This window comes from Danio rerio, chromosome 8 (assembly GCF_052040795.2).
Source record: "Danio rerio strain M-AB ecotype USA chromosome 8, GRCz13ab, whole genome shotgun sequence".
Lineage (NCBI taxonomy): Eukaryota > Metazoa > Chordata > Actinopteri > Cypriniformes > Danionidae > Danio > Danio rerio.
This window is the reverse complement of record NC_141028.1, coordinates 41,458,466-41,471,290: the sequence shown is the minus strand read 5'-3', so window position 1 is coordinate 41,471,290 and position 12,825 is coordinate 41,458,466. Positions and strand designations below refer to the sequence as shown.

Genomic DNA, 12,825 nt, shown 5'->3' with positions numbered 1-12,825 from the left:
TAATAAGTTAAGTCAGCAACAGAGGTGAGGATCCATGTGCGGTTTATTAAACAGAATAGTCAGGCTGAAGCATAAAGGTTACCCATAAGCGTAGTCAGAATACAGGTGGCTAAACAATCTAAGCAATAAACAAAGCAAAGGTCAAAAACACAAAAGGAAGACCTAGGATAACATTTCTGGTAATGCTCACTTACAGATCACAAGATTCAGCAAAGATGTGTGTGTGTGCTGTGCTTCCTGGATGGCAGACCACATGGGAAAGCTAGATTGCTGCCTGAAGTGGTGTTAGTGAGACCAGCAGGGGGTGACCAACCTGCGGTCTGTGTGGGTCCTAAGACCCCAGTATAATGAAGGGGACTCTATACTAATCAGTTAGCGTCGTCTTTCGAATGAGATGTTAAATCGAGGCCCTGACTCTTTGTGGTCATTGAAAATTCCAGGATGTCATTTGAAAAGAGTAGGGGTTTAACCCTGGCATCCTGGACAAATTTGCAAACTGGCATCTGTCCATCATGGCCTCCTAATCATCCCCATATCATAAGTGGCTTCATTACTCTGTCTCCTCTCCACCAATCAACTGATGTGTGGTTTGTGGTCTGACACAGATTGGCTGCCGTCGCATCATCCAGGTGGATGCTGCACACCGGTGGTAGATGAGGAGATTCCCCCCAATATGTAAAGCCCTTTGAGTGTCAATAAAAGCACTATATAAATTAAAGGAATTATTATTATTATTATTATTATTATTATTATTATTATTATTATAGTTCATCTGATTAGTCCTGAACAGCTTCAGCTGTGTGTGTTTGCAATCAAGGGGGATCTAGGCCAGGTGTGTGAATAAAGTGCATGATGGGATCTGTAGTGCAGTTGAATGCGAGTGTTCTTCAGCAGCTTGCAAGCGTAACACTGAGGTTGATCATAACAATAGCGGTCTTGCACCTTCAAAAGTCACACAAAATCATTCATTGTGTTTTGGCTTTCAACTTTCTTTTTGATATTTGAATCAGTTTATCAGGTAGTGAGGAGTTTGTTCTCTTTAACTAATTGGATGGATTGGATGTTTATTATTATTATTTTTTTTCTTTGGCAAATGTTTGATGCAATATTCCAGTTTTGTGCATAAGTTTAATTTGCATCTTTGGATGGAAAAATAGCTAATAATTGAGCTTTCAGAAACACCAAAACATTTTTTTTTTTCTAAAAACCTCCAGTCTAATAAACTGACTGGTCGATTATTGCTTTAGTAAATATATTGATGTAAATCCAGCATGGTGTATTAGAGTATTGTCTGTCCTCTCATGACAGGTCAAAGGGACATTTAGTTGAATTTAATTTTGAGCAGACAAGACTGACATTAAATAAAGATCACAGCAGTATTCGACACCTTTGGTCCATTGTAATTACACTAAGGTCACACTAATTAAACACTCTCATACTGTGTGTGCGGGACTCCCTGACAGGCTGTCTGACAAACAGGTGAGTCAAACACACTAATGCTTCCTTCCTTATTCTTTCCATTTACTGTACCAAGTTGTCTTGACAAACTTGAGAAGTTGTCTTGCACCTGTGGTTTTTACTCAGAAATCATTCTTAACACTTATTTCCTGTGTTATGTCTTTCAAAAGTAATATATATAATTTTATTATCCTCAACTAACAGTTATTAACAGCTAAAGTTTAAAGTACACTTTGTTTTTTAAGCATAGTTTTGTATAGACACATGTTAAAATACACTGCAAGTTTCAATAGCACTAACATACATGTATGCTTTATGAGGACTCTCTTTAAAAGTAATGTTGGTAAAATATGGTAAATTTTGAATGCCAAAAGACTCCAATAAATATGATTTTAAGTTGAAAATGTTTTGAATACTTCTATTCAGCTAACCAGCATAATAACTAGGTCATCATACCTTTGTCATTGTACAATTTAAATTTTTGTAAACTACATTAAGTGCACACACTTACACACATTTGTAGAGTTTTCTTTATGAGGTTCCTATAGCTGTAATGATGTTTATAGAGTACAGATTGCATATTCTATCCAACCCTACCCCTTAACGAAACCCTAAATTGTATGATTTATGGGTTTTTTTTCTTATGGGGACCAAAAACTGTCCACATAAAATCAAATTTTACTGGTTCTGCTATACCTGTGGAGACAATTGGTGCACACAATGCAAGGAATACACAGTAGAAACACTTTAGCCATCTTGTGTGTTTTGTTAACCTTATTTTAATACTTATGTATTGTAAAGAGTATGTAAAAAGTATACTTCATTTCTATTGCCATATTTCCTAATCATTTTTATTCATTACAACTACATTATGAGGTCTGATGAGTATTAGGCTGCGTCTGAAACCGTATACTTCCATACCAAGTAGTATGTCCAAATTCATAGAATTTGAAAATCAGTATGCGAGAAGGGATGACCTACTACTTCCGGCGAGATTCTGAAGTGCGCATCCCATGCATGCTGTGCTATCCCATTATGCCCCGCAAGAGAATTCATGAATGGGAGTGAAGCGACATAACTGATGTCTAGGGCATGTGACCATGACAAAATGGCAGATGTAGTACATCCGAACTCTATTTATACAACTCACATTCATACTGTATGTAACATACTTTTTTAACGGCCGAGTAGTACGTTTAAATTCAACTGCAGTAACTTCTGAGTAAAAGGTGTAAAGAGTAGTCTGACATGGAGGGATCTATTTGTAGTATATTTATTTAACACAGTTTAATCACAAAATATGCATTAGCGTGCGAACTCACATCAAACGTAGTTAGTATGGGTCTATGGGCAGGCGGCTGGCTGTCAAAGAGTGTGATGGCAGGCATGGGTCAGAGGCTGGCGGCGTGGTTCAGAGGCGAGATATCAGGCTGGGTTCAGGGCAGGCAGCGTGGATCAAAGTCAAGGGTACAAGCAAGGTTCGAGGCAGGCAAGGCAAGGTCAATATACAGTCCAGGTAATACACAGGAGATCAAGCAAGGAGATAACGCTCAGTAATGTCAGACAGGGCAGAACAAGACTTCGCACTGAGTGTGTGAGCTGCTTATAAGTGTTTGCATGGATCATCAGTGTGATGTGCTGCAGGTGTGTGTATCAATCAGTGTATAAGCATGACATAATGGTTAGAAGTCCGGTGATGGTGATGTTTGGCGTCATTTTAAGGTCATGGTGTGAGTGAAAATATGATCTCAGTTGATGAGATAACAAAATAAACATCCCAGGTTTGGGGGTAAATTCTGTCCTACTGATATGAAAATGGTCCTTGTTAGGATTGTTATCAAGTATTGTCTTTTTACTCTAGGTTGTATTTGGGATGATGTCTATTTATGGCTGAATGTGAATCTTTTATTATTTAGAATTCGTCATTGCTTAAAACTAGTAGCGTATATTAAAGGAGACTTTAAACGAATGCAACATCCCACACAGTCTCTATGTCTCTTTGTTCCTAGGTATGTAGATACTTTAATCATGTTTTTATTAATTGTTTTATTGAAATTTTTATTTTTGATGCTAAACATGTTGTGTAATTTTTTTCTTTCTGTTATTTGTTCTAAATTTAAGATGTTTATTAAATACCACCTGACAAATCAATGTAAAATTCTTAATTAACTCTAGTAGATGATGAATTCATCTTTACAGCAACTTAATACAATGGCACAGATGCCTGTGAATGGATGGAGTATAGAGCACAATGTCTGGAACCTGCTAATTTCTGGCCATCACTGACTTAGCAAGTTATAACACTATGACTAAATCAACTATTCTTTAGGCATGAGCAAGCATTGAGTGGCCTACTTAAAGAAAACGAGTTTACGGTTATATCCTCTGACTAAGACTCAGACTGGCGAGGTTGCGTGAGCATGTTTACTTGGCCAGCACAACATTCTAAGAGATTCGAGGTATATAATGAGCTATTGAATCAATAGACAGAAAGCTTAGAATAATCTTTCTAAAGTACAGACCAAGTCAGATAAGAATTAAAGACAATATTTGATTCATGAATTTTAAAAAGTTCAGTACATTTACAGTCATGCAAGAAAAGGCCAAGGCCATGTCCACAACATAGTTTTTTTTTTAATAAACCACTCTAAACCAACAGCCGGTGATAGAAGCATTTTATGCTGGGTTCACTCCAAACGCGTAATTAAGTATTTGTGTACATTGCTTACAAGTAGGGATGTAACGGTATCAGAATTTCACGGTACGGTAATACCTCAGTATGAATGTCACGGTACGGTATTTATTGAACCATTTACAGGAAAAAACAAAACTTATGAAAATACTCCAAAAAAGTGCCAAAAGTGTCAATGACATACAAATTAGCACTCTATCTGTAAGCTTTCAAACAGGAACTTCAATTTTATTAACAAAAAATTATTAAACCATGTAAAAAAATAAAGTTTCAATTTAGTATTGTTGAAAACTCATCACATTCAACATTTAATCACTCTCTCACTCACTTAGATAGAGATGGGTTTTAAGTAAAATTATCATATAAATATAACCTGGTAAAAGCTGGTATCTCTGGGCATTTACAATGTCCCCTGCAACAGAAAAAAACCCTCACATTTGGGACTGAGGTTTCTGGGACAGAGAGATATGACTTGGCCCAGGTTGACAGCAGTGGGTAACGTTGTGCATTGTCTTTCCCCCATTTGAGAGGACAAGCCATGAGTGAGATAGAGATCTCATGTCTGTATCAATCTGAACAGTGTGCTGTGTCACACCCTCCAACCCGCCCTTCAGTAGGCGCGCGACAACACCGCTCTTGAGTATGCGCGCTCAACCCCCACTCCCCGCTTTACAGTACGCGCGCAACAACACAGCTGATCAGACCGCGCGCAACATCACCGCTATTCAGTACGCGCGCGACAACACAGCTGATCAGAACGCACGCGACAACACAGCTGATCAGAACGGGTGCGACAACACCGCTATTCAGTACGCGTGCGGCGACAACACCGGCTTCAGATTCGATCATTTCCAGTTCTTTTTGATGCCCGCTTCTAGCAGCACACTCCATTTCCGCATTACTGTATCTGTAGCGACAACAGACCGCAAGGGCTGATGGGAATTGTATTTTCCGCTACCTCCCGTTCGCTTCATTCGCCTGAGCAAATTTTCTCAGAAGACCTATAGTTTTACCGAGTCATGCGACTACGGTAATATCGAAAAAAATTTATATTGCGGTATGACGGTATTTACAATACCGTTACATCCCTACTTACAAGTCAATGCAAATGTGAGAAAAGAGGTGGATTATCAATGTTCTAATATGCAAACAAAACAGAATGCGCACTATGATTGTTGCGAATGTGCAGAATTTGCTTCAATCAAATCTTGATCACATGTTTGCTGCACGGTTGCAGTTGTATCAAAATGTGGCAGCTAGACTTTTAACAGGTACAAAAAAAAATGCTCATATCTCAACAGTTTTAGCATCTCTTCATTGGCTTGCTGTCAATTTTAGAATTCAGTTCAAGATTTTACTCATTGTTTTTAAAGCACTGAATGGGCAAGCACCTTCTTATATACGAGAACTTATTAACCTACAGTCAACTCCTCAGTCTCGTAGGTCGTCAAATAAATTGTTACTGCAAATTCCTCGGTCACGACTTAAACTGAAAGGAGATAAAGCCTTTGCAGCCACTGCTCAACGTTTGTGGAAGCTGCCACCGGACATCAGGAGTTCTTCTTCTCTCTCTATTTTTGAGTCTAGACTTAAGACACATTTTAATTCTATTGCCAGGCTTTTAATCTTTATTGTGCTTTGTTGCTGTAAAACTATTATTCTTATTATTACTTTTATAGTTATTTTACTGTTTTAGAATGTGTGCTATGGTTTTGTTTAGCACTTTGGTCAGTGCCAAACTGAAGTTAAATGTTCTTTATAAATAAACTTTACTTACTCAAAAAATACTTTAGTATATACTATATATATATGCTTATTACAAAATATTTCCCTTTACTATAAATTACTATAGTATTTAAAATGTGTAATGTGTTTCTGTTTAGTACAGCATATTATTTAGAGTAAATAACTGAACTGAACTATTATGCCTCATATGTTTCATTGACAGTTTTATTAATCACTAAGACATGATTGACTTGGATTTAAGTTGCTTCGATTTAATTATTTATTTATTTGTTTTAAATATCTTAGATGTAGCTATAAGCTACTTTTGCCATGTAGCTTTTAGCTTAGCTTACTAGATTTCCCAGGGGGTAGCTTTTAGTGTAGTGAAGCTACATTTTAAGTAGAGTAGCTAATAGTTTAACTCATTACATTTTTCAAGTAGCTTGCCCAACACTGCACATTTCTACCCAACCCGGCAGTGATGTGACAGATACTTTTAAACAGCATTTATTTTTCACATTTTTTTATAACTAGCATACATGCATCTTTCATGAATTCATATTGAGAGGACAAATTAAATATTAATTCTTTTGAAAATGAAATTGAGACACTGTTTAACCCTTTTCAAATGAGTCGACGAAAAGAAAAAAGTTAAAAGATTAAAAGAAATTGTGATAATGCAAGATAATTGCATCTAAAAATAAAATACATGGACACATTATTACAACCCACATACTGAACAGAATCAGGCAGAATTACATAGTACAATATAAATGTGACTGTGGAAAATTGGTTGCCAATAATAGCATGTGCAAGTGGAAAAAAGAGATGATAATTGGTCACACTAGTGTTCCCGTGGTATTAAATGAAATAATGTGAGCTTAAATGTAGAGTAAAACTAAATATCCACACCAGCTGTGATGAGTTACCTGTGTTGAGAAACCCCTCCTGAGAGTAGATATATAGAGCATTTAAAATGTCAAACGCAAATGCTCCATACTGTACGTTGCATTCTGGGATACTGCTCATCATGTCCCATAACAGTGTTTTAGTATATTTAGATACATTCAATTAATTGGATTAGGTGGGTGACTCACTTAAGTAGGACATAATACTTATTAAGTACATTATATGTCATTTCATAAGTTTCTGTGCTGTCTTTCAAATATGTTTAACTGTAAAATGCCAAAGATTTGTGATATCCAGAATATTATGTTATAATTTCTATTTAAACATATTGACATGCATTAAAACTGACTGTCATTCATTTAATAATACTGAAATACGTTTGTTTAATATATTCTTAGGCTATATAATGAAGTTGCAATTTAGAATGTTCTGATTAAAAAAATCTATACATATAAATATAACACTGCATTTCAAATGCTTAATCATTAAAGGACATTTCAATTTTGGGGGGAACTATCCCTTTAAGGACACATTAAAATAAAGTGTGACCCTGAGTAAACATGCTCTGTCATGATTACCCATGAGTCCTGCAAACCGTTAATCAAGGTGGTTTGTTGCTGAATAATAAACAGGTATTGAGAGGCTGGACTGAATAGGAAGCTGGCATTAGGAACTGGCAGTTGATGTGAGATAATCAGCTATTTATACACCTTAAGCACAGCGACAGACATAATTACGTGAACGTGCCCATTTCACATTACAGGATCAATTTATTATGTAATCATGTTCAAATCATGTTCATGTTCAATTGAATAATGCTAAATTACAATGTTAATGAACTGCTAGTATTTTTTTTCAAATAGTGCAAGTGATTTATCGGGGTAACATCAGACATTCTGTTTGGAATAGTAGCAATGTTGTAACAATGCACTTAAAGTTCATGTTTTTAAACGTTACACTGGCCTTGTTATCCGCTGACCTTTCCAAGCTGAGTCAGTGATTAAGGAACAATTGCCATTATGTATGCAATGTCTGGTTTTGCAATGACAGGTCCAACTCTGCACATAATGAGTTCTTTTCACACACAAGCAAAATCAGAAATGGTTCAGCACCTACGTATGTATGAATTAATTATTTTAGGTGATGTAATTACAAGTTACATGTTTTATAGTGCTAGTAACAAATTGTATTACCAAAACCCTGTAATAATTACAGTTGAAGGCTAAATATTGGCCTTTCTTTAAAATTGTAATTCATTTTCCAATATTTTCTCAAGGGCTGTTTAAACTAAGATAACAACACATTTTTAAACATAATAAAAAAAATCCAATAACAAATTAATATTTTCTTTGCCATGATGATATTGTCACGGTCACCAGCGATCTGCAACAGTTAGATTGCTGGTGACCGTGACAATGTCATCATGTCAAAGAAAAAAAAATAAATGTAAATCTGCCACTGACATGAACCACAAATCCCATCATGCACCTCACATACACAACAGTTCCAGTTTTTTTTGTTTTTGTTTTTTTTGATTGCACATACACAGCTGGAAGCTAATCATAGACTGATTACATTGACTACTGCTTTCATCTGCACTCACATTGCTGGGTCTACTTCACCATCATTATTAAAAGGTAACAGTTAATAATTTTACAGACAGTGTTGGGAAAAAAGTAATATTACAAGCTGTAGTAGTCACTTAAAAAGTAAACAAAACGTAACTAAATGTGTTAGTTACTTTTTAAGGACACAATGTGAATATAAATGTGCTTTGTTTTTTTATTGTAATTTGCATTTTTTACTTTTTTAAAAAGATAAGATAGACGTAAAATTGTAATATATTACTTTTTTTTTCCCAACACTGTCTGTAAAATTATTAACTGTTACCTTTTAATAATGATGGTGAAGTAAAGCTTTCTGAATCAGTGAACTGTTCTACTCAGTTGTATCAGAGAAAGGTTTGTTACTCAAAGCTTTCCAAATCTGAGTTCGATGAGGATCTCTGCTGGTAAAAGTGTGGGAAAGCACCGTTGTAAAAATGTCAAACGTTCACAACCGGCCAACTCAATTCATGTAGTAATACATGTTAACCTCCGTTACACACTGTACTACAATATGCAGTGACCTTCTTTGTCTCTCTATATACTTTAAGAACTCATGAGGGTTTTAAACCTTTGAATCAAAATTCGAAGCAGTCACATGGTATAGGCGAAAATGAAGCTTTAGATGTCACTGATCTCGTGATTATGGCAAAATGACTCAAGCTCTGTGCACTGCTTCACTACGAGATGTATCTTTTTTTGTTATTCGCTTTAAGCCTCTGTGCACAACGTCACATCACTGTTTTTTGATTTCTGTCTTGTTTCTTGTTTATCCTGTTTGCTCCCTGCGCGACCTCTGCCTGTGACCACGACTATACAGTATGTTTTTGGATTACCCTCCTGATAGCATTTGATCCTGTTTGACCTTTTGACCTGCCTGACAAAGCAGTGTTTGGACTCTCAACTCTTTTGTGCCCCGATGTACCTCCCATGTTACTGACATGATATTTTACTAGATACTAGTGTTTAGCTTAAAGTACAATTTAAAGGCTTAACTAGGTCATTTAGTTACTATTTTAGTTAACACCAGAGGTATGAATAATATTGGGTTTGAAAATCATACTTTTTTAATGTAAAAACTGTTTTTGTTCCAGCCAACCTAAAAAAAAAAAAAAAGAAAAGAGTGAACATTTTCTTGTTCTGTTAAGCGTTACTTTGGAAACAGATATATTTATGTAATACAAAAATATAAATAAAAAGTTTATAAATAAAAAATATAAATATATACAGTTGAAAACAGAATAATTAGCCCCCCTTTTTATTTTTTTCCCCAATTTCTGTTTATTGGAGAGATTTTTTCAACACATTTCTAACCATAATAGTTTTAGTAACTCATTTTATTAGTAACTCATCAACTGTTTTATTTTATTTTTGCCATGATGACAGTAAATAATATTTGACTAGATATTTTTCAAGACACTTCTAAACAACTTAAAGTGACATTTAAAGGCTTAACTAGGTTAATTAGGTTAACTAGGCAGGTTAGGGTAATAAGGCAAGTTATTGTATAATGATGGTTTGTTCTGTAGACTATCGAAAAAAATATATAGCTTAAAGTGGCTGATAAGTTTGACTTTAAAATGGATTTTAAAAAAATTAAAACCGCTTTTATTCTTGCTGAAATAAAACAAATAAGACTTTCTCTAGATGAAAAAACATTATCAGACATACTGTAAAAAAAAAAAAAAAATCTTTGCTCTGTTAAACACCGTTTGGGAAACATTTGAAAAATAAAAAAATTCAAAGGGGGGCTATTAATTCTGACTTCAACTGTACTTACTACAGGTTTTTTTGGTTGCACAATTTACATTATGCAAACTTGCTGTAAATAAATTATTGAAACATAAATTGTAAATATTATAATAGGTACTTCAAGTAAACATTTTACCTCTAAAGAATTCATCTCATCTGACAAAAAAATCTAGAAATCCCCAAAGTAAAATATTGAAAGATTTTTGTATTACAGCACACTGAGTTACATCAACCAATCTGATAATAATACCATACATAAAAAGTCAAATGATAATGCATCTTAATCTAAAGAATGCTTTAAATTCATAATATGAAATCATTTGTTTGATTAAACATCCAAAACCATTAGATCAGTGTAATATATTTTGTTTGTTGTGAATACACGCCCTCTAGCTGCAAAAATGACATACTGCATCTTTAAAGCCGCAATGATATTGTGACCAATCCCTAACAATACCTCTAATTTTACACTTGCCACGATAATGTCAGCAGAAATGACATTTCAGGGGTTGAGAAATGTAATAATTATGAAAACAAAGATCATAAAACATCTACAGCACAATAAAACCCCAGACCTTCATGAAGTAAACAGGGTCAAATCTATTCCCATGTTGTTTAAAATTGTTTTTCAAAGGGCAGAAATAGCAGAGTTCAGACTGCTGGCACACAGTCCGCGCCATCGCAAACAATCTACTAGCACAACATGGGTCAGTAATTAACACCCGCTGGATAACCCTGACCTAATGCCATGTATTCCACAAACACACACACACACACACACACACAGTACAGTATAGAGCGGGATAAAAATGGAAAGACGGATCACATATGGCATTTACAGTAAGACAGAGCGAGCTAAAATGGAGGAGAAGTAGGAGGAAGGAGAGATCAGTGTGAGAGAGAAAGACCTTCTCTCAGCGTGTTCGACTCTGAACACAAACACTGGAACACACACACTGATTCTCCATCTGTTGGCCACAGAGAGGGCGGCACATATGAAAAAAAAAAAGAGAAAGAGAGGGACACCTAAAAACATTAGGAGAGAGAGGTTAAAAAAAGTAAATGGAGAGAACGAGGCACACGAAAAAAGAGAGACTGAGAGTTGGAGGGTAAAAAGTGGAGATAGGATATGAATAAGGAATGACCTCTGACCTGAAGCCGTGAAAAGTGGATGCTGGGATTGCGAGAGATGAGTGTGAAAAGAGGACGAGACAAGATACAGAAAGCAGAATGATGTCAAGAATAACGTGCTTTGTGCTGTGAAGAAGAAAATAAAGGCTCCTTAATGGAGGAAAAGTGCTGGTAAAAATAACTTAATAGACTGGACTGGAGTTAAGGATGAATGCAAAGGGACAGTTCACCTAAAAATGTCTGTTCAGTCATCATTTGCTCACCCTTCAAATCTGCATGACCTTCTTATGCAGAACAAAAAGCAGATTTCCTTTTAGTAAAAGGAAGTGAATGAAAATTGAGGCCATCAAGCTTGTAAAAAAAACAAGTGGCAGGGGTTAACAGCACACTGGAGCGGATGGCTGTGTGAATAAATTACTTAAATGTCAGTCTGTTTGTCACAAACAGTTATCTTGTCTAGGACTTGGGAAAAATACTCAAAATAAAATGATTTTATTTGATGGTTTTGCATCCTCATATGCATGTACAGTTTGAATTTCTTTATCATCATTACTTATGTTTAATTTTTTTAAATCATTTAATTGTTTAATCATTTAACTAAACTGATTTCAAATGTTAATATGAAATTCAAACCAGAAATTAGCAATGGCTACTGTATGTGTACATGCACCGATCTGAATTAATTGAATCCAATTGCAGATCTAATTAAATGTACTTTTGTTTTATACGCAGTGCTCAGCATAAATGCGCACATCTTTCACAGATCTTTTAAATTTGTATTTGCTAAAGGATCCTTTGCCATAATGTATTTGTGCTATGTTAGGTGACCATACACTATTTTAATGGAATGGACTGCTTACTAATAATAATAAAAAGTTTTGTTTAAATGCACCAAAATATAAAAATAAATTTAAAAAAAAATAATTATTTTTTTAAAAGAATATGTTTAAAAAAAATTTTTTTCAAAAAAGGGGGTGTACTCATTTATGCTGAGCACTGTACATTCGGACTAAAACTTTAGGGCCCTGTCATACACCCGGCAGAATAAGGCGCAAGACATGTTTGGAGGGATTTGTTGCTATTTTCAGACACACGCAACAGTAATTTTCACATTTTGCGCCATGTTGGTTAATAACAAATCCATTCGTGCCACTTTGTGGACTCATGGTTGTGCCGGTCTATAAAGGAGGTGTGTTAGGGCACATTGTTGGTGTGTTGTTATTTTGAGAAACTGAAATAGACTGCGCAATTGACCACCTAAATGCAGGTCATAAAGCTTACACATACATTAATACACACAGGATGTACACCAATACACAAATATCTTTACATATGAAAAAAATAAAGGATTAATATATTACAAAAATTATTATTTACTACATATAGAAAAACACTACCTCCATGCCTCATCTTGGAGGACTTTTTTCAGTTTATTCATGACAATTTGCATTTTATTAATTTTATTATTTGTAGTAGACAAGTTTTATTATATGCAAATGTATATTTGTTTTATTAAAAACAAGCTTAGATTTGTCCATCTGTCGCATCACCATA

At 35.1% G+C, this 12,825-nt stretch overlaps 1 protein-coding gene and 3 long non-coding RNA genes across 20 annotated transcripts in view; 2 read left to right on the top strand and 2 right to left on the bottom strand.

The window, feature by feature from the left end:
• Positions 1 to 12,825, top strand: part of LOC141375883 (uncharacterized) — a 270,920-nt gene that overhangs the window by 151,776 nt on the left and 106,319 nt on the right. The gene's annotated exons all lie outside the window — the stretch shown is intronic.
• iqsec2b (IQ motif and Sec7 domain ArfGEF 2b) overlaps positions 1 to 12,825 on the bottom strand; it is a 179,418-nt gene that overhangs the window by 146,082 nt on the left and 20,511 nt on the right.
• On the top strand, positions 3,510 to 9,105 carry LOC147842783 (uncharacterized). The gene is made up of 3 exons (XR_015498282.1): positions 3,510 to 4,189; positions 5,250 to 8,155; positions 8,217 to 9,105. It is a non-coding gene; the product is annotated as an uncharacterized LOC147842783 (long non-coding RNA).
• Positions 8,322 to 12,111, bottom strand: LOC147842782 (uncharacterized). The gene is made up of 3 exons (XR_015498290.1): positions 9,773 to 12,111; positions 8,633 to 9,522; positions 8,322 to 8,397 (listed from the first exon to the last, which is right to left on the bottom strand). It is a non-coding gene; the product is annotated as an uncharacterized LOC147842782 (long non-coding RNA).